This window comes from Silurus meridionalis, chromosome 16 (genome assembly GCF_014805685.1).
Source record: "Silurus meridionalis isolate SWU-2019-XX chromosome 16, ASM1480568v1, whole genome shotgun sequence".
Taxonomy (NCBI): domain Eukaryota; kingdom Metazoa; phylum Chordata; class Actinopteri; order Siluriformes; family Siluridae; genus Silurus; species Silurus meridionalis.
The window spans coordinates 15,675,716-15,698,716 of NC_060899.1; the positions used below are offsets into that span (position 1 = coordinate 15,675,716).

The 23,001-nt window shown below is 40.6% G+C and overlaps 1 protein-coding gene across 6 annotated transcripts in view; it reads right to left on the reverse strand.

Annotated features, from left to right (window-relative positions):
• dlgap4a (discs, large (Drosophila) homolog-associated protein 4a) overlaps window positions 1-23,001 on the reverse strand; it is an 80,259-nt gene that overhangs the window by 30,784 nt on the left and 26,474 nt on the right. For 2 of the 6 annotated variants that reach the window (XM_046869185.1, XM_046869184.1), the window contains exon 1: window positions 7,216-7,356. The exons of 1 other annotated variant lie outside the window; for it this stretch is intronic. The gene's annotated coding sequence lies outside the window, so the exon portion shown is untranslated. Of the gene's footprint in view, window positions 1-7,215; window positions 7,408-23,001 lie in introns of those variants that run through there. 3 more of the 6 variants (XM_046869182.1, XM_046869186.1, XM_046869183.1) reach the window with 3 other exon arrangements.

Below are 23,001 nucleotides of genomic sequence, written 5' to 3' on the forward strand. Positions count from 1 at the left end.
CCATGTAATAACATCTATCTGTCTCAGCAACACTGAAATAAAGGTTATGAAGACAGCTGGCTGTCGATGGAGGCGACGCACTCTGCAGTGATACATCATATCGTGATACTTTAAAGATGTTTTAATGGTGTATAAATCGCTCTGGAAGTTTCAGATTCGTCATTAGTGAAAAGGAATATTATAGCTTCGATACAGTGGCCTTCTCTGTCAGGCCCTCTGAAGGAGGCCTACCTTCTGACCTCTGTAGGAAGCATGAACCTTCTGCTAATGAGGAAGGCGTGGCCTTAATGACTTTATCCTTATGATTTAAGAAGGTGTAGACTCCATGACTTTATCTTAGTGAAGAAGGTGTGGCCCTTATGACTTTCTCTTTTTAAAGAAGGTGAGGCCTTTATCCTATTGAAGTGGCCATGGCCTTTATTACTTTTTCCTATTAGAGAAGGCGTGGCCTCCATTACTTTCCTCTAGAGAAGAAGGTCTGGCCAGCATGACTTTATCCTATTGAAGATGGTGTGGTCTTTGTAACTTTCTCCAAGTAAGAGAGGGGTGTCCTTAAGTACCTTCTCCTAGTGAAGGAGGTCTTGACCTCTCAATACCTGTCTGTTTTATTAAAGAGGTGTGGTCTTGGTCTGTCAATCTAAAAAAAAGTAGGTGTGGCTTTAATACCGGAAAAAGTACAGAAAGAGGTGTGGCCGTGTGAACTGTTTGCCGCAGTGATAAAGCTGAGCCCCAGTAAAGGAGGTGCCCTGTTTATCTCCAGGTCTTAGTGTTTTCACAAAACCGAATCATATTACAACTAAATTGTCTCAATTTTATTATAATCATTTGTCGGTGTCCCAAAACTTATTTTCATCCCCAAATTCAATTCACTGATCACAAATCAAAAGGTTCAGCATTTCATGTGGGAGAAACAGACACCGTTTTCCATTTCAAACTACAGATCTGGTGAATCTGAAACTTCCCCGGAGTTATTAATACTTCGACTGTGGCGTGAAATCTACAGAGAGCTCGGAGAGACGTGGTGCCGCGTTGGCTGTGTTGCTGCTGTGGCTCGGTCCTGCTCCTCGGTCTCAGAGGAGCCTTAAAGAGCGTTAGCGGCTCTGCCTCCACACACACACACACACGCCTGTTCACAGCAGGGAAACCAAGGAGGGGGACGACAAAGAGTGTGAAAAAGTTATGTTACGTGTCCCCACAGAGTGATGACTCGAGGTGTTGTGTTGTCTGTTTGTGTGTGTGTCTGTGTTTGTGTGTGTGTGTGTGTGTGTGTGTGTGTGTGTGTGTGTGTGCACAGGATGTGTGAGGGTGGTGGTTTATGGGTAAGAAAGTGTTGCACTGGGAGGGAAATGCTGAAACTTTGTGCTTGTCATTGCAGGTTTTCTGCACGATTGTTCTCTACAGCGTGATTCCATGCTCCGGGTCTGAAAACAGCACAAGCAGAATTATTTTTAACAAATGTGAGATTTTTTGTGCATTTATTCTTTTTTTTTTACCCTCAACTCATCAGCCAACTGTTCATTCTTACAATTGAGTGAGGACATTAATGCTTGGCCACATTTTAAGCTGCAAGATGAGTTTATAAGTGCTGATAAAGGGCTTAACGCTTGCACAATAGAGCAAAAAATGTAGATCATTAGCATAATTAACTGACCATTAGCATAAATAACGGATAATCTGCATAATTAACAAATCATTAGTTTAATTAACAGCACCGGTGCAGTCATCTGATGTTCCCTGATTTTTCTACAAAGGCGGTCACTGTAATCGCCTGTAATTCATTCGTGTAATAAATAAAACCACCAATTAACAGTGAACTCAAGAAAAAGACCAGAGCACTGAGGAATTCTAAAAAGCAATTATGAAATGAGTCTCCAGTCTGGCAATCTGCGAATCTTTTTGAGGGATAAACTGTTTATAGCTGCTGAAATGTAGAGGATATAAAGTTGGAATGTAGATATTTACGGCCCATAAGTTTGTTCCTTATACGTTTATCCTTAAAGAGCGAGCCAGTGGTGAAGGAAAAACTCCTTAATACTCCATGAGGAAGAAACCTTAGGAGGAACCAGACTCAAAAGGGAACCTCATTATCATCCTCAACATCGAATGTCCATCATTACAGTTCCATCATTGTTGAGGTGTTTAGTAATGAACACTTGAATGCAGAACTGTTCATGCAAACTGTGGTGATGAGCACATTGACTCTTGATAATTACAGTACAAATCTATCTTTAAAGTTCTCGATTTGTGAAGAAAAGCACATTTATTCCCCATCTGCTGTACAGTAATCGTAACTCCACTCTTCTGGGAAGATGTTCCATTCGATTTTAGTAAAGGACCTGCTAAGGACTGATGTAGGTGAGGTGAGGAGGCCTGGGGTGCAGTCAGCATTCACAATCATCAAACCCACTAGGGTTGGAGATCTATAGCAGGAGATCTTCCACACACTTCCAACCCATATAAAGAAAATCTTCATGGAGCTTCTTGGAACATGTTTGGGTCTCCTAGCCCAAGTGAACTAGGAGACTGCACCCAAAGACGTCCAGTGCATGTAATTGTTCACTTGAACTAGGAGACCCAAACCTGTCCATGCAAGGAAAACTTACAGTAAGGGAAAAAGCTGACTAGAGAATAATCCACGCTAATCACAATAATTATAAATGTACCAGAACTAAGTAGGAGGCCTGTGTAGCTTGTCGTGTACTCTGTTATCACATGCCTTCAAAAGGTGAGTAAAAAAAAAAAAAGCACAAGGCTGACATTAGTCATGGAAATGTGCACCTTTGAAGTCCTCTGTTGATTAAAGCAGCATCTTCCTGCCTAATGACTAGAACACGTAGGGTTGAGAAATGGAAATTTTCAACGCGCCACAGCCTTTGATGATATTCCTGGGCAGAAGTGCTCACACACACAAGTGCTGCGTCCTTCATTAGTCACCGAGCCAAGCAGGCTTTTTATCATCTCGCTGTGAAGAAAAAAAAAATTACCTTTGACAAAAAATAAATAAAATAAAATTACCTTTGGCAAGTGTCTCTCTTTAGTCGTAAATTAGCTTTCTGTAAAAGCATCAACTGCTTTTCAAAGGCGCAATCCACCACCACTTCGGGTTCAGCTTCGACTTGAGAACATCAACACTGGGTTCCATTAGAGCCCAGATCATCATGTTTACTCTCAGCTTTACAATGAAATGGTGTGTATCAGAGCGGTGACAATGTGAACGCTGAATTATGTAGATAGGGAGGCATTTACGCACCTAATAAAAACATGCTGCGCTCTTAGTTGGGAATAATCAACAACGAATAAGCAACTAGAGGAGAAGAGATACTACACCCAATCTAAAGTCGATCATTTTCCAATAATTTTCCTTGTTAACTACAGAATGTTGACCATCAGTTTGCAGCCCTGTGATAAATGCTTCATTTCATTTTCTCCACAGGATTAAGTGTTAAATAAATGATCTATTAATACTATCATTAACAAAATATACACTAAAAATACACCAACCAATGCACAAGTACACCCAAAAATACACCAGTACATCAAAGAATACACCAGTAAACCCAGAAACTATACCAGTACACAAAAAAATACACCACAATTACATGAGTACACAAGAAATACACCAATGTACTAGTACACAGAAAATATACAACACTACATCAAAACATACAACATAACACAAATAATACACTAAAGAATAAACCGGTACACCAAAATACACCACTACACCAAAATTATACACCAGTACACCAAAATTATACACCACTACACCAAAACATACACCACAACACCAGATTATACACCAGTACACCAAAACATACACCACTACACCAAAACATACACCACTACACCAAAACATACACCACTACACCAAAATTATACACCAGTACACCAAAACATACACCACTACACCAAAACATACACCACTACACCAAAATTATACACCAGTACACCAAAACATACACCACTACACCAAAACATACCACTACACCAAAATTATACACCAGTACAACAAAACATACACCACTACACCAAAATTATACACCAGTACACCAAAACATACACCACTACACCAAAACATACACTACACCAAAATTATACACCAGTACACCAAAACATACACCACTACACCAAAACATACACCACTACACCAAAATTATACACCAGTACACCAAAACATACACCACTACACCAAAACATACACCACTACACCAAAATTATACACCAGTACACCAAAACATACACCACTACACCAAAACATACACCACTACACCAAAATTATACACCAGTACACCAAAACATACACCACTACACCAAAACATACACCACTACACCAAAATTATACACCAGTACACCAAAACATACACCACTACACCAAAACATACACCACTACACCAAAATTATACACCAGTACAACAAAACATACACCACTACACCAAAACATACACCACTACACCAAAATTATACACCAGTACACCAAAACATACACCACTACACCAAAACATACACCACTACACCAAAATTATACACCAGTACAACAAAACATACACCACTACACCAAAACATACACCACTACACCATAAAATACACTAAAGAATAAACCAGTAGACCCAAAATACACCACTACACCAAAAATAAAGCAGGACAAGATGAATTACAAGTAATGTCTTATTACAAGATGATTACACCTCAGATAAACTATTATTCAGGCTGTTTTCAGGTGTTTAGATGATCTTTTTCACAGTCTTCTTATTTTTCAGAAGCAGAAGTGGTGTGAGGGATTGTGCTAGAGTGTGTAGTGTGTGGTTTGGGATACAGCCTTTATATATCCCTAAGAAAAGCATGTTATTTGCTATAGAAATGATAGAAACTATAAAGTGCCTTCAGCGCTCATACGCCGCTTCACACTCGTAACGTCACCGAGCCACTTGTGTACAGAGACTTTCGTTTCCACTCTCGGTGGAGAAAAAGTCATGGAGCTGAGCGTGGTGCTTATCAAAGCCGAGCCTCATGCTGCCTGTGGACCACGTGGTCTTTCTCACAGTTAATGAGCGAGTTATGTGCTGCCCTCAGCGCAGAGCCCAGACCCACCAAGAGGAGGTCATTAGAGGTGAATTAACAGTTTGGTGAACGATTCTTTGATCCAGCTTTTGATCTAAAGTTGAAAATGGGGCAGATTATTTTTTCCTGCTTAAAGGGCATCGCTAACATGTTACACAGCAGCAGCACAGAGAGACACCAATTAGCCATTTAGCACCTGATTACCTTCTTACCAGAGTTCTTCTGGCAATTGAGTTGAAATTCATCTATCTCTCTACCTCTCTATCTATCTGCTGACTAGCATGCTACATATCTGTTTGCTACGGTTAAAGGCCATGCTAGCATAATTACTTTTTCCACGGTTCTTCAATTTATTCTCCCTTCCAGTCTGACTATCTCTATTTTTCACACACACACACACACACACACACACACACACACACACACACACACACACACACACTTATGCAAAATCACTTCACTGTTCTATTAGTAAATATCTCCTGATCCCATTAGCAAACAAGCCCCTGCTGTACCCTGAGAGTGCCGAGGCACATTAATAGTGTGTGCTGCTTTTGTTTCTCTCTCTCTCTCTCTCTCTCTCTCTCTCTCTCTCTCTCTCTTTCTCTCATTCCTGTGTATATGCTCCAGTAATCCCAATGGACCACCAGTGTAAAGCCCTGAATGTTTACAATTCATCTCCTTCAGGCCCCTGACCAGCATGACGGACATTTTATATCACAAAAATGTGCACTATCTCTCCATTCAGGCCTTTTCTCAGCTAATAACACGAACAATTAAGTTATATTGGTTTCGACACATTTGTCAGCGAGGATTAGTGCAGTGTGGAGCATTTACATATTATTTACTCTCTCGCCATTACTTGTGTAGTAACCAGCGGATGGCCATCAGGGTCAGCAAGGCCTTCTTCTTCTTCTCCTAAACACTCTCACAATCACTGACTTATGTTTATATCTTCGTCCATATATATGTATTAAATTATTCCCAATTGTCCATTCTCTTCATTTCATAGCTTTTCTTTCGGGCATCTGTAGAAAACTGCACAAGCTCAAAAATATTCATGTGAATTTAATAGCTGTTGTTTCATTCCACAATGACTGACAGTGGAGAAGAAATAGTTTTGTTCACAGATGCACTTACAAGGAGATTTACAGGATGGACTTTTCAAGAAAAAATGGACATCATGTCGCCTAAACAGTTCTAAACAGTCAAGCTTTTTCATGCACCGTTTATGCCATGTGTAGAATTTTCACAAAAACACACAATTTGCCTTCATTTCAAATCTTCAGGATAACGCACGGAGAAAATGCAGGAAAACCGCGAGGTGATGTGATGAGGTGAATATCGCTGCCAGAAATGATGTACTGTATGTGGAGGTGCAGTTGTGGCTCCAGTGAAAGGAGACGTGTTAAATTGTGTTCTTTGGGTTTCTTGCTTTAGTGATGACATTCATTCTCACTTTATGAGATTCCTGTGTGATGCAGCGCTCTGTTCTACTGCACTTTTCTATAATACTGATTTTTATATCCACGGTGTCATAATGATTGTACTAAGAGGTGGATTGATTGAGGGAAGACTGTATGTGAAATTGATGCTAATATATATATATTTGTCTGTATCTGTATTTGAATTTAAACTCAAAATGGGTGTGGCCATTTTATTTTAGTTCCTAATATATAATTAAGCAGAGTAAAACTGAACAGGCTGTAACTTAGGATAAATTCAGTGTTATACAGTGTTCATAAACAGGCTTTTTGGTGTAAGACCGGAATTGGAGACTCCTTCTATAAATATGAAATAGTCCCTTTATAGATTATTAATAACAACTTGCCTGCTTGTGTGTATAAGAATCCTCTATTTATTTATGGACTGTGTAATCAATTTCTTCCTTTATGAATTCCGGCCCTGCCGTTATATTTCATTAAGATTTCCAATTGAATCCCAAGCGAGCACTAATGTGGAAAGCATTGGCAGGCGTGAATGGATTACATGCTTTAATGAGCCTTCTTCCAGGAAGAATAACAGTTTTACGCTAAAGATGAATCTGGCCAAGCCTGAACAGTCTATTTCTTTTCTATTCTTTTTTTTTTGGCAGCTAACGTTAAGGCACTGAACAAACTCGACTCGACTCGTGTGTTTTTTCATTAGCACTCTTACCCTGAACAGCACGGTATGTGTCTTTCCTCAGGGCGTGACATAAAAACACACAGTCCTCCTCATCTCCACCTCGAAAACGTTGTTTCGGTCACAGTACAGACAGAACAGCGAGCGGATGCGATTTCCCCGGCTCCAAGCCGTCGTCTTCCTGGCCGTGATTCAATTTTATGATTTAATCCCACAACCGATCAGCTGCCATTCAGGGGAAGGTTCATGGAAACAAAGCAAAACAAGAACATGAGTATGAGCTGATAAAATTACAGGTTTCTCTTATTTTTTTATGTTTTTTTTACATAAAATGAGTAAAAGAAATAAATAATCTATATTTCACTTCACCTCATAAACTACACTACAGAACCCAGAAGATTGCTATGTGCTCCTATTTGAACATCCCTTCCACATTTGTCTTAATAAGCTCCACTCTTCTGGGAAGATGTTCCACTAGATTTTGTGGAGATCCATTCAGGTACATGGGTGTTATTAAAGTCAGGTACTGATGTAGGTGATGTGAGGAGGCCTGGGATGCAGTCAGTGTTCACACTCCACAGCAATTATTTTTTTCATTGCTATCATTTTCAATCGCTGACAAATGAATAATTCAGATACTTTGAATTGAATATCAATTGAATTTGAAACGTGAGGAACCTGAGGAACATGTGAGGAACCCGAGACGTCATCTTAGTTCCAGAATGATCCTGAAACCTCGGCGAATAAGTGAAGAAACATCTTCAAGGTCACGACACAATCTCATCTACAACCCCCAGATGTTTTTACACATAACTGAGAGTGCAAATCTTCCCAGATGCTATTTACATAAATCATGTACAGTCCATAAATAACCAAACCGGATGCTCCATTTGATTATAATTGTTTACTGTGATGTATATCGACCCGTGAGTCAGTCCTGCGGTCCGTGTACTATTACTGCGCTATTAGACAAAAATATGGCACTCGGAGAACAACAGTGAGTCAGATGTAGATGTGATCAGATATTTGAAACATCATCATCAAAGAACTGCTGTAATCCTGTAAACATTACTGCGTGCGCGTCGAAATCGTTAAGCACTTCCTGTTCTTTCCCTCCCGTGAAGCTTCTGTCTGCACCAGAAACCTGAGTGCAGCAGCCAAAAATACATATCATTAAGGGTCTATTGTATTAGCCTCGATTCCCACCTGCAAAAAAGAAATGAATGAACGAACGAAGGAAAGAGGGATGGACTAGAAATCAGGCAATAAGGATTTGCGCTGGTAGTTTTCTTTTCTTTTGCTCGTACTTCCTCAGCCATTTGCATTTGCTAATCGAGTTCGGAATGTGGAGCGTTAGCGCTCGCCTTGCTAAGGTGCTAATCATAGAAACCATTTCAGTCTTAGTAAGAGTTGCACGGGTAGAACGTAAGTTCTGTCGTGTGCTAGAGGGAGTAAAATAAATAACAGCTGCACCATGAAGTGTGGATCGTTTTGAGTTGACTGTAACATGCTCATGTAAAATGCTCAAGTCCATTGATCATGGATGTAGTTTTCTGATGTAGTCTGTCTGCTGATGCTGAACTAAAGTACAATCCGTTCACACACTGATAGTTATGACATGACAGGAGATTCTACACTGCTCTGGAACTTCATATGCTTTCAGGTGAGTTTTGAGCAGAGCTGCGGCGACTTCCGTAACCGAATGAAGCACGCTGATGGGTGTGTTCTTGCGCTTATGCTCTTCCGGGAGAAGTATTCATATAACGAATTCCGCCTAATGACTTCATGAAATCGCGGAGAAAACTTTACGGAAATTAGACTAACTTTAGAGCAGAGTATTTGGCAAAGAAATCATTTTCGAAACCATGTTTAGCATTAGAATCAAACTCTTTAACAATGTAAAGTTCAATAGTTCTGCATGAAATAGCATTAGACTCTCCTTCAAGGACTGGCCACTAATAACAGCGATCTTACCACCTTTGAAAGTCAGAAAATCTGACACCCTTCTAGAAAACCTGGCTTGCTGAAGATGTCAATATCAATAACATTATTCTCCATTATGGGCCATCATCGTTTTTTGCTCAGGAGAGAAGATTCACTTTAATTTTTTAAAATCTTACAGCATCATCACAAATCCTTTCCTGAAACGACTGACACTGGAGCCATCACCTGGAGACTTGAGACAGCCGAGCCACATCAGTACACAGCGTACTGCTTTAGAGTTCACTCTTTACTGCCAACTACAGATCGGTTGCTAAGGTACCCAAAGTCCCAGCGAGAGTGGAGATAAGCTTTGCACTACACCTTACGCAGATCTTATGCTCGGGTGTCCACAAACTTTTAGCAATATAGTGTATATCTACATGCACATCATCTATCTGAACGGTCCAGCAACTACAACAAACACGTCCATACCGGACACTCGCTCTTTCCTGAAGGTCAAACATTCCACGTTGGATTAAAAAGCCTGTCTCCTTTACACACTCAATCAAAGATGCAGACGTGTAAAACGTGACAGCTTCTTCGCTTGTTGCTAATGACTTGTCATGCGAAGTTATATGGTGACCAGCAGATGCTGTATTGTGAATTTTAATCAGAATTTGGCAAACTAGCAGCGCCAAATTTATGGCGAGTGTCGATCCATCCTGCTCTTCTACTTTTCAATTGGATATTCATCTGTTATAGTTGAGATTATCAAGTGTTTCCTGATAGACACTTCGAATTTACAGTTTCTAAATGTTTACCCTCCTCTCATAAATCCATCAGAGGTCCATGTGGAGATCCTCAGCACAGTTGAGTGATGATTGATAAGAATTCCACCCAGAAATCCTAGAGCTCTATCCATGGTCCTGAAATACCAGTGATCCTGCCCCATTTTTGCACTCTAAAAAAGTCTGATCCATCCTGATCCTGTTTCTCTGGAAGTTCTCATCTTTGTAGACCTCATCTAAACACCTCGTTAACCTTCTGAGCAGAAATCAGGGCCAGTCATGTATTTATCCTCCAAAAATACTAAAATAATCCAATGAAACCAGATTTCTATCTGAGCCAAAACTCGATTTCTTAAAAACTCGAGACCTAAATATCTCACAACCTTTTAAAGTCACACAAAGGTAGGGTTAACTGAAATGAAACCGTCCCAGCTCTCGGCTCACGCTAACCTCTCAGCCCTGACATAGCAACAAACTTTTCATCCACCTGTCAGATGTGTGAGATTTTAAAGGTGTGGAAAAAGGATGGTTTTCTGCTCGTTTCTCTCAATATTCATCCACACAAAGAGACAAAAAAGCCCAGCTTTTGATTGTGCAGCTTTTTTGTTTCTGTCTCTAGATAAATGTCTTTAAATCGACGCCCTTCAACCTTTTCCTCTGCTAACTTGGAGGTCAACAAAATATTAAACATTCCCCGCATGGAGGTTCGGAGAGACTGGACGAGTTTCTGACCATCTGTCTACTAGTGTTCAGGAAATAACGTCCAGCGCATCCGGGACAAGCGGTTCCTTTATGCAGATGAGTTCGCTGCTCGGTGTATTTATAGAGGTCACCTTGGAAGTTCACCAACTTCACTTTATTTACCACAAGTAGTGTTTTGTGTCCTCGGGACCATACGTTTATTGTATTAACACTTCTTACAGATTGAGACGCCAGCTAGCATAGCTAATAGCTAACCCTTTCTCACAATACGCTGATGATTTTGGATGAGTATAAACTTTTCCTTCACTGTTGTATCATCTACAGCATTTCACAGACACCCTTTATTTATTTCATTAATACCACTAAGCAGTTGAGGGTTAAGGGCCTTCCTCAGGGGCCCAGCAGTGGCAGCCTGGTGGTGATGAAATTGGAATTTACAACATTCCGATCAGAAGTCCAACATATTACTCAACGAGCTTCCACTTCTCCTTACAAGATAAAATACACGGATGGGTTTCTATACGCAGAGTGGTTTCTCTACACATGCTACACACACTATACACACAATAAACACATTGTACACACATTATAAAGCTAAAGCAACTAAATGACACCGTGTAGACCCTGTAGGCCATGTAAACATTTTTTTTATTGTTTTACATAATGCTTATTATATTGTCATTGTACGAACAGTTGTTATTATATTTCTAGATTTATCGTGTTACTCAAACAGTTTTTTTGTTCGGTACTGATTCATAACTGATAACTGAATTGATCTAGAACCAGATCACTGCTTTTGCTTTATTCTGTGCCAATTTGAAGTCCTCGCCCTCTTTTCTTTCACACCCCAGTGACGGACAGTAAGGAAGTAAATGCAATTCGTTACTGTACTTAAGTAGCTTTTTTGCGTATCTGTACTTTCACTGTAACTTCACTACATTTCAACATCAAATATTTTACTTTTTACTCAACTACATTTTGCGTAACTGCTGAAACACGCAGCGAGTCACCACTCAGGATGGAGCGCTGGCTCTGTTTTACACGTGTTCTGATCGGCGCTCGGTGTATCTACTGATCACCAACATCAGTTCAACATCAAGCAGAACATTTAGAGAGGAATAAATGGGTTTTTGGGTTCATGATCATTGTAATAGAAATCAATCAGTGTTTGAGTCATTAATATCATTCTATTAATAAATCAGTGTGCTGAGAGTCACATTCGAGTCTTTTCATATAAACTGAGGTGATTAAGTAAAGATCGTGTGATAAAAATTATAATAGGAACATTATAGTTATAATAAATCACTACTTTGGACACTTAAGTACATTTGAAGGCAAAAACGTTTGTACTTTTACTCAATTGAAAGTTAAAGGGACTCTTTTACTTTTACTGAAGTCACATTTTAATGAGTGAATCTCTACTTTAACTCAACTACGTGGTTTGTGTACTTTGTTCACCACTGATTGTCAGTGAGTTTGTTCTCATTTATTATCCATATATGTGTAGAGCGAATCAGGACACGGGGGAACGGAGTAAAATCCATAATCAGTACTGAGGTTTTACTTTCTATATTTATTATATTATATTTTGAAAGGGTTCCACTCCTACTCTTCTGCACTTTATGCATTTAATATAAATCTATTGAAGCAATAGATCATTTATTCAGGATTGGTCCCAGCCTGATAAAACTCCTCTCCTCTCCCTCGTTTTGCGATTTCTGCTATCAGGAAAACTCTCGACACGTTTCTGAAATCTGTAAAGTAAAAAAAAAAAGGCGTCATGTTGGCAGATGTTTCCATGTGATCTCGAGCAGCTCCCGAGACGGGCCGCGAATCGGGCGTAATGGCGTGATAATGGTTTCCTTCTGGAAAGCGTCGCTCCTGAAGATTTAATGCAACGCTGCAAATGGGTTTTAGATGAACATTCCGACTCGCTTTTTTGTTCCCGCACAAATCTAATCTCGGGAACCGGCGCCGCTACGTTACGTTACGCCGCAGCGTGAAGCGGTTACGGGAGAAAGCCTGAGAGTATCGAGGGAGAAAAGATTAGAGGAGGAAACGGGAGGGTTCGAGGAACACGGCAGCTCTTACACTTTTTGCTTTAAGACTCAGTGGTGCCTTCGAGGACAGGAAGTCCCCTTTTCAGTTTATATGGCGTGTACTGTGTAGTGTCCGAGACGTGCTGTTGTGTTTTAGCGCAAAGGCGTGAACCGAACAACGAGGCAATCTGTTCAGCTACGATCTGGAGTTCTGACGATCTGGAGTTCTGACGATCTGTTCACCCCAGGCTTGGAGTCCACCTCTGAGTCAGAGAAGAGAATGAGGGAGACACAATGTCTCAGAAAAACACAGGCTGAGAGAACACTGTGAAAATCCTCCTCAGCGTAGCCTGTTTGGTTTTCATATAGTTTAATAACTCGCTCATTTTCACAGCGGCAGCCCCAAACCGCAATGCTAGCTAGCATAGCTTTTCCTTTTCCCTCTGGATGAATAAACACTGGTAAATATATTTTTAATTAGTATAAACAAAATGAAAATTTTTCTTACTGTTGTAACAATTACTGCATTCGACAGACTGAATTTTACAAACGCCCACAAACGTCCACAGTGTTTGTCTTTATGATGTCAAATTGATGAAGAAACGTTCACCTCCAGTGTCAGGGAGACTTTCTAATCGCAAACGTTTATCTTCCGGGATTCATAGCTACGACAAGTTCATTTCCTCAGACGACAGTTAATCACTAAACCTTGTGAATTGTGTTGCTAATAGACACAGATGACCGCTGGATTTTTCACACTTCAGTAACAGTTGAGCATCTGTTCGGTAACGAAAAGCTGCTATACAACATGCCGTCATACCCAAGCGCCAAAGAAATCGCAGTTTCATTCAGGTGCATGATGAAACTTTAAAACCAATCACGCCGGCCGCGGCTCAGCTTCAGGGGATGGCCGAGCTCGTTAACCTCGCCGCCGAGTATCAGGGAGCTCACAGGCCTCGTTTCAGAGCAAGTCCCCGTAATGTGTAACTCTGGTGCATTAAACACATCTCAGCTTGTGGCCCTTATATTTCTCTCTCACTATCTCTCTCAGGCAAGATAAATACCAGAGAGGAGAGTCAGGAGAGGCCTGAGTCACAAAGTAGGCGGGCGAGAGGAAATATCCAGGGAAACGTTTATAAAAGAGAAGCAGACAGAAGTGTGGGGGAGTCACACAGGATGTTAAAATACACTCCATGCTAACTGCAAAATGCGAAATCTTTATTTAGGCAAGAGCGAACAAATACATTTCGGAATACGGCGACTTTTCCGTGCGGAAATTCTGATGCAGCAAAACGTAATTAGCAACATTTTCAATTGATTAAAAGTATGCATAAAAGATGCTAACATGCTAAAACCTGGATCACCATGATGTTAGCCGGACCTGAGGTTTAAAATAATTTTAGCAACAAGAAAAAAGATTCTGGACAATATGATAATCCACCTCAGAGTAGCCTGTTTTGTTCCATATCATTTGCTAATTCGCTAACTAACACAGCTGCCACCCCAAACTTCAACGCTAGCTAGCATAACTAACCTTTTCAGCACTGATAGCTAGCAGAGGTTTTCCTTTTCCCACCAGATGAATGAAATCTGGCATTTTCAATAGTTATAAACAAAATGAAAAAAAATTTCTTACTGTTGTAACATTTACTGCATTTGGCAGATATTTTCAAAGTAATCGAAGTAATAGAAGGCCGATGTTAGCTTCATGAAAGCTTGCTTGTTCTGCAAATCATTGGGTAAAAATCAGATTTTAGGCTCAGAGACTAACGATAAAACACTTTCAAAGATTTTTAAAATGTGATTAAAATGACAATCTGTCCGTTAGCGCCTCGTTCAGAAGCTCAATTTACAAGTGACATTAACTATTTTTTAAACAAGAAGAGGATGATGAGAGAAACAAGAAGAGGATGATTCCGGGGTTAGAGCAGCTAATCAGAAATCTCAGGTGGTTTTCAGAGGTGATTGTTAGAGAGATTATCTTCCATCACGCTGAGTGTGAAATGGCAACTCACGGAAACCGAGCCGACTTGCAGCTCTAGCGCACTTCCACCTTCACGTCTGTGTTCTCATGTATTTTCATGCCACATGTATTTGTTTATAGCGATGTCTGTACTTATGTATTTAAATCATGTTTGTATATATACTCATTTGTTTCTGTTTTGTAACTACGAAGCACTTAATTCAATTATGAGCTGTGTACCAAGCTTTTGTTTATTGTTTCGAGTCCCCGGTTTTCACGTCTCAATCTGATTCATCATTCTCGTCCTTCTCTTCTTTGCTAATCGCCGGACCTTTGCCCGTTTCCTGTTCATGCCCTCGTTATGCCATTTATATCAATATACTGTTCCTTTAGGCTCACTCGATCCATGACCATGATAATTATGTTCAACGGTTCATTCGGTATTTATGCAGGGAAAGTTCCTCATATTCAGACTCTGGTTGCGCGCTCACTTTAGCTTTTCCAAGCAGTTTTAATCATCAGAAACTCAGTGGTTAAGATGTTTGACTTCTAAATTGAAGGTTGTGAGTTCAAATCCCAGCACCACCAAAGGTGAAAGTGCTGGGCCCTTAAGAAAGGCCCTTAACCGCTCAGTTGCATAAAATGTTAAAATGAAAGTAAAAAGTTCAGTCTGCCAAAACGCCCTAAAAGTTTATAAAATAGTCTCCAGCTGGTTAATGAGAAAACCCGTAAGTAGTGTAACGATGTGATACAAAGTGGAGAAATTCCGTAAACTGGAATTATGATAAAAAAATATCTTTAATAGACATGCTACATAAAATGTTTCGGAAAATTCCTACATTGCGATTATGAACATTATATTTAGAAGACTAAATACAGTAAATGTTTTAAGACTATTTATTGAAATAGGAGATTAATGTGAATAACATGTTGTACTTTTGATCAGAAATTGATACGTTCAAATCCCACCACCACCACCAGCTCGGCTACTGCTGAGCCCCTGAGCAAGGCCCTTAACCCTCGACTGCTCAGCGGTATAACTGCGATAACTGTAAGTTGCTCTGGAAACGGGCATCTGCCAAAGGCTATAAAATGTAAATGTATTTATTAATAGTTTTATTATTTATGTTTTTGATGTAAATGTTTAATTCCCTACAGCTCACATCACTTACACTGTGTTTCTCAGCAACGTAAGGCACCATTACTTCTCCACTTTATTCCTCATCGTACTCCTTCAGAGAGAGGAATCGAGAACAGCAAAGACATTTGACAATAAAAACCCATGCAGCACGCAGGAGTCCCCCCACCACCCACCCCCCACCCCATTGTCTCTGACAGGAGGAAAAGACAATGACAGAGAAGATCGAAAAATGACGTTTTAATGGGAGAAACGTGCGAGTTGCTCAGTAAGAGATTTGGCGAGGATTAAGTGCCATTAGCCGCGCTAACATGCCGAGATTCCTATCCGGCATCTCTCACAAAAGAGCACCAGTGTTTGTAAAGACATGCGCTCCCTCGCTCGGCGTACGGGGAGTTTTTATCTGAAGGAACTCGTGCAAGAAATTCAATTTGCCTTCGCTTTTGTTTGCCGCATTAAATCACGGTACGTGGCGCAGATTATGTCTTTAATCGATTTGATGGTGATGTCATGCACTGGATTCTGGGTAGTTAAACAAACAGGGTATGTAAGGGTATGCTTTTTCTTTTAAACAGTCCAGGGTACGAAGCTCCGACTCGATGTACACCAGGAAAAAGTTCTGTTTGGAAAACTAATGGTGCTGACTGGTGCTATTCTGACCACATGCTTGCTGTATTGCTCTACAAAGGGACTGTTTTGAAGGTGATCGTGTGGAATTTTAGATAAATAAGATAAATAAGTTCTTTCTTGAAAAACTGAGTTAATCTTGAAACTTTTTAATACCACCTTGTATAGTGTCATAGTCATGGACATTTTACTCAAAATGTTCTTGCAACCCAGGAGCAGCTCTTTTACGGCCTGGTACTGGGGCATCACCAATGGTTGTGACCCTCTGGTCTTTATACCACTTTAATTGTAATACTTTTTATCTGTCTTTGTTACATTTCCTCCATCCTGATGCTCTTAGAGTTACCTCTGACTATTACAAAGCACTCACACTGCAGACTTCATTTCATAAATGTTAAAAGAACTGCAGTGAAGTTGAAGGTGTGACACAGAGAACTGTTATAAACCAGATATATATACAGCGCGTGCACACACACACACAAACACACACACACACACACACACACACACACACACACACACACACACACACACACACACACAAACAATCCAAAATGTGATGCCTTCTCTAACACACAATGGAAAGCCAAAAGGGCCAGCAAGACTTCTCATCTTAACTCTATTAGAATATCATATTATATTATATTATACTTTTTAATATATTTTTGCACACAAATATTAATACAATTATTCCCAATAATCTATTATAATAGTCTTATTTTATAGTGGTACTCTCAATAGAGCAGCGCCACCAAGTGTATACATTTTTCTTTACCGCAAACTCCATGTTGGCTGTGATTTTTTTTCACTCCGGCGCCCTCTAGCAGGTGTCCAATCATGTCATAGTTGTCCCGTCCTTTGATTGGATGATCAGAGCGAGCACTGGTCGAAGCTTTCAAACCGCATCTGTAGCAAACTGCACAAGCTCAAATATATCCAGTTATTTATTAATGCAGTCGTGGCTACAGTGAAAAAAGACGTGTTAAATTGTGTTCATTGCGTTTCTTGCTTCAGTAATGACTTTCATTCTCACTGTATGAGATTCCTGTGTGAGGCAGCGCTCCGTTCTCTATAATGTTGATGGTTTCTATAGACGTGGCGTCATGACGGTATTAAGATGTGGACTGATCCAGGTAGGACACCACTAAAGGCCTGGGGGTGAAATACACGGCCTGCTAATGATATACACATAATCTGATAAAATCATGACCTCCTCGCACAGTAATTAAATACATTAGTAATAAATATGACGGACCACAATGCACCTCTGCCAACCCTCAAATACAGAACGGTCCAAAATCATCATTCAGAAATCTCAGTAACACACACACACACACACACACACACACACACACACACACACACACACACACAGTCCATAAAAATGTGCTGATCATGCAGCGAGTGATGGAGTGAAAATATCTGTGATGAACGGAAAGATTAAAAGAGCTCCTTAGCATCTCGTGAATTATGCATGAGACCGGGTGCTTGTCTTTTTTTGTCGCTTATACACACACACACACACACACACACACACACACACACACACACACAAATTTGCTGTATTGTGCTTGCGGGACAGCTGGGTTTGATGTGCAAAGCGGCTCAGCAGTAATTAACAGCTCACACACCTGTCAGATGTTGCACAATTCCAACAACACATTCAACAACTTAGCAACAAACTCCAGAGTTGTGCGATTGAAGAACAACTTGTGTTCGTCTACAGCTTTTATCTGTGTATAGAAGATAGGAGGTGAGAAGGTGAGGAGGCCTGGAGTGCAGTCTGTGTTGACATGCAGTCATGTTTAACAGGGTTGGAGCTCTATAGCAGGAGATCTTTCACTTCAACCCATGGAAACCAGATCTTCATGGAGCTGGCTTTGTGCACAGGGGCATCGTCATGCTGGAACAGGTTTTGGGTCTCCTAGTTTAAGTGCAGAAAAAATGTCATGCTCCAGCCAATCACAATCGACTATTTACACCTGAACTCCTTCCAGCCAATCACAATCCAGTATTCACATCTGAACACCTTCCAACCAATCACAATCCAGTATTCACACCTGAACTCCTTCCAGCCAATCACAATCCAGTATTCACATCTGAACTCCGCACCTGAACTCCAGCCAATCACAATCCAGTATTCACATCTGAACTCCGCACCCGAACTCCAGCCAATCACAATCCAGTATTTACAGAGATCCTTGGTGTAATTAAGATTATTGTTTAGCTTTTAAGAATGAGATTCTACAAACTTTTTTTTCTTATTTTAATTAATTCTATAGTTTTTCCTTTGAGACACGCCCACTATGGGACACAGATTGTGTCTGGGTTGGGTGGGTTTGTATCTTGATGAAGTATGAATGTAGCCCAAAATAAGAAAAGATAAGATAGGATCGGATAAAAAAAGAAGAACTTTATTAATCCCGAAAGAGAATTTTATGCCAGAGACTGCTTTAGAAACAAAAATAAATAACAATGAAATAGAATTTAAAAAATAAATGAAATATTCTCTATATATAAAATTAAAAGAAAAAATCAATGGTGTTAGAGAAATAAGAACATATTGTACATAATATGAAACCGCACCTGGTATATTATTGCACATGGTGTTATAAGATCGCTGGGGTTTTTATTCACAGGCTAAAGGATTCTGTTCTCATAAAAAATGCAGAAAGTAAAAATAACCCCCTAAAAAACACAAAATAATATCGTCTGGACGTCCAGTGGGTTGTGTTCAGAAAGAAATCTGCATGTAATAAAGAAACATGTTGCTCGCAGTTTGGTGGCGTTGCCTCAAGTCCTCAATGTTTTTAGCCCCTCACACATCTTCAGTATTTAAGCTCATGAAGGTAAACTGAGTTATTTGCAAAAAGATTGTGTTCGTTTTTTTAGTCAAAGCACTGTGAAAATGCTCTACTGCTCCTGACAACCCACAGTACCAATAAATGTAACTATAATTGGATAAAAACATAACGTTAAATTATAGAGCTGAAAAAAGGAAATAAAAAAATAGCTATCATTTTTTCCATATAAATAACCGATTGTCCCTTTAATCAGATCCTGTAGACGTGTGTTGTGTTTGGATTTGAAGGTGAAGTCCGAGTTTATTTGGGACTGTAACTGTCAGCTTTAATACAAACTCATATAAAATGCTCGCAGTGACGTATCAGGAAAATAAAGAGTCACAGAGGAGAAGCCTTTGGGAAAAAAAAGAGAGGGCGAGGTGCTATCATCAAATGCCCCCCTTGGTGGTCATTGGGACCATGATGCAATGGGGCAGCCGGTGTAGTGTGGTGGGGTGCGGTGTGGGGCGCTGTGATGCGATCGGATGGCGTGCAGTAAAAGGAGGCAGAGCGGTTTCAGGCCCACCCTGACATTCTCCCTCACTCTCTACATCTGCTGTGAGGTTTAAAAAGCAGCTCCTGTAGCGCGGAGCAGCGAGTCTCATAAATAGATGCTCGGCAGGAATAAAATACATCGTCTCCGGCTTTATAAACAGTTAACAGCGTTGAGAAGAGAAGAGAAGCCCAGACCTCACACCGATTACCTTTATTGTCTTTTCTTTCTTTTGACTGTCGCAGTGCGAACGTGAGTACAGGAGGCTGCTCGATTACATTCCTGAACGCACATGTGGGTATGAGTCTACAGAGTGTTTGAGAGAGAGAGAGAGAGAGAGAGAGAGAGAGAGCAGTAATTTCCTGGTTTATATCCTAGATTCCCAGATGTCCCATTTTCCGTCTAAAACTCTCCCAATAAGCAAAATGCTGTAAGTATTTTTGTGTTCATTTCTTTTTTCATTCTCATTTTTTAGTTGTTACTTCGACACAGGAAGGAGTCAAAGAAACAAGTCACAGCAACAAGTTACAGGAAGGAGTCCCAAGCAATAGGAAGTTGCCACAGAGTGGCCAAATCACAGCCAACATGGAGTTAATGGTAAAATAAAAGCCTGCAAGCATTATAGCAGATACCTCTGATGCAGAAAGAAGAATCTGTGAGAAACGAAAGGAATGGAAAAAAAATGAAATGAAGAGAAGAGACTACTGGGAATGATTTAATACATATTCATAAACAGAAATATATTAAAACGTAAGCGATTCTGATAGAGTTGAGATCAGCAGTGTACTGTAGGTGCTGCCTGCACACACAGCGGCGCGTTGTCATGTTACAGTAACACAACGTCCTCATTACCATCCTGCTGAATGGTTTGGCCTGCGGCCGGCTCACAGAGGACAGCCGCTCGCAGGAAATGTCCTTGCTCTCCGTTACATAACGGTGTCCAGTCACTGAAATAAACACTCCAGCTTTCAAAATGCTAATAGGCCTGGCAGGATTGTGTGTCTCTCCGGGTGCACCTCGTTCCAGGATCATAACAACAATCTAATCAGCGTTTCAAACTCGCAACTCATTTATGATCTTCCTCTCCGACGTAATCTGCAAAGCACATTACAATTAATTAGGGGATCTAACTGCCGGAAAATTGTGGAGCGTGGATCTCGAGGAAGAAAGGCACCAAATGAATGCTAACGTATTGGAGTGCTAGCGCAGGTACTCTCCATTCCAGATTCACGTTCCAGACTGTGATTATATGCACTGGAGTCTGTGCTGGAGGGTTGAGAGATTTAGTGTTCCCTAGAGGGAAAAGCCGGTACATGAGATCTGAGAAAAGGCGGCCATGATGCCTTACAGGGTCGAGAGATTGTGAGAAGTGTGCAGGGATAAAAATTACAGCTCATTCAGTTCAAACAATGGTGAGGTTTTACATTATACAGCGGTACACTTCAATTCCTTCAATGTCCAGACACGTGATCGATCTGTGTTCCGATTTAAACACGATTTTAAACTCGTCGTTTGTACTTTTGTAACTTTTGTAACGTAACTCCTATATATGCTATGCAGTTATATATACATACATCATTTATTGAAACTATAGTCACAGTTCGTGTATGAGGTGGTTTCAAAAAGTTTAGAGACGAGCTCTCCACCAGCGTTCTTCTGGAATGTGCCATGAAAGTCGTCTTTTCGAAGCGTGTCAAGACCTTCTGCTGATTGTTCCACCACTGTGGCAAAACGACAAACTTGGAGCTGGATCTTCATCTTGAAGAAAGAAGGCTGAGTAGGGTGGGTGTGGACGTGGTCGGTGCTCCTTGTGACTGTGTGTACAGCATTGCTTTGCAATCTGTTGGAAAACTAGTTTCGAAGCTTTTTGATACTGAATGGTATGTAGACATTTTGGGGGATCTGCTTATTGAAAATATAACATTTTATTTTATTTCTGATTAATGGAACGAAATGAACTAAATGACAAAAAAAAAAGATTTGTTCGTTTTGATGAATGAGATTCAAAGAACCAAATCACAAGAATGACCTGAACTTCAACAGTTCCTCAACCTCAGTTGCATCACCTGAGTAATTATAAACATGCTCTCTGGTGAAGGCAATCTTCAAAACTGAGATCTTTGGAGCAGTTTGCTCATGAAGTTTTGGACCAAATTTTGGACAGGCGCAGAAAGGTCAAATTTTGATACAGAGATACATGAATTGTTTAAGTGCAGTGATTCGGGGTTCAAGTCCCAGCACTAACAAGCTGTCACTGTTGGGCCCCCTGAAGGAGGCCCTTAACCCTCCTTGTGGGTTGACAGCTTTGTCAACATCCGTAACTATACTGTTATAATGTCGAATCAATAGAAATCTACCGTACAGAGTAATGTAATGGTATTGAATCAAATTTTTGCGGATCGTTCCACCTCTATAACCCCGAACCTCCTCACTTAACTGCCCCTTCGGGTAAATTGCTACAAATCTGCGATGGTGAGGCCGTGTTGTCTTCAAATAAAACCAACCACGCATCCAGAATCATATTACACGAAGCTGTCAAAACAACACCCACTACGCCGCTGAAGCCCAATTTCTCCTTTTCATATCAGCTGTCCCAAAAATATCTCCCCCGCTAAGACCACAGGCGAATGAAGACACTGAAAAACGAAAAGAATTAACTGGGAATCCTGCTAGGACACGAGCTGGGCCGTGAGCTGGGTGAATATTGGAGTCAGACGGCTGACAGACACACACTCACCCTCCCCCAGAGCCCAGAGGAGGAGAAGCACAACTGCCACGGATGACTCATCATAATTAGCTCCTACAGAGCTCAGGCCTCCTCCTTCCTCCTCTTTACATCACTTGTTTCTTTTTCCCTCCTCTACCCTCATATTCTTTGTCTCTCTTCCTCCTTCTCCATCCTCCTCCTCCTCCTCACTCACTCATTCTCATCCCCCGAGATCCGAAGCCATTCATTTTTCTCACCATTTCCTTTTTAACTTGCAGTGTGTTGCACTGTTCCACACGGAGGACGGTTTTAGCTTGCACATTTCTACCACGAGTGTGGAGGTGGGACCGCGAGAACTTACAAAATGGTGGCTGTGAAGCTTTTTAGGAAGGAAGAAGAATGATTTTTTTTGACAATGAATTCAATCAGAAAAAATCTAAAATAATAATAATAATGGTATCTTGGACCCCAGGAATGTTCTTCAGGAGTTCCTGGCACTTTGAGGGACCAAGAAAGTAGTTGTAGATAACTTGAAGATGGACAGGAAAGAGCTCAGGAACTCCACATAATCACAACTTCAAACCCAATGAACCCAT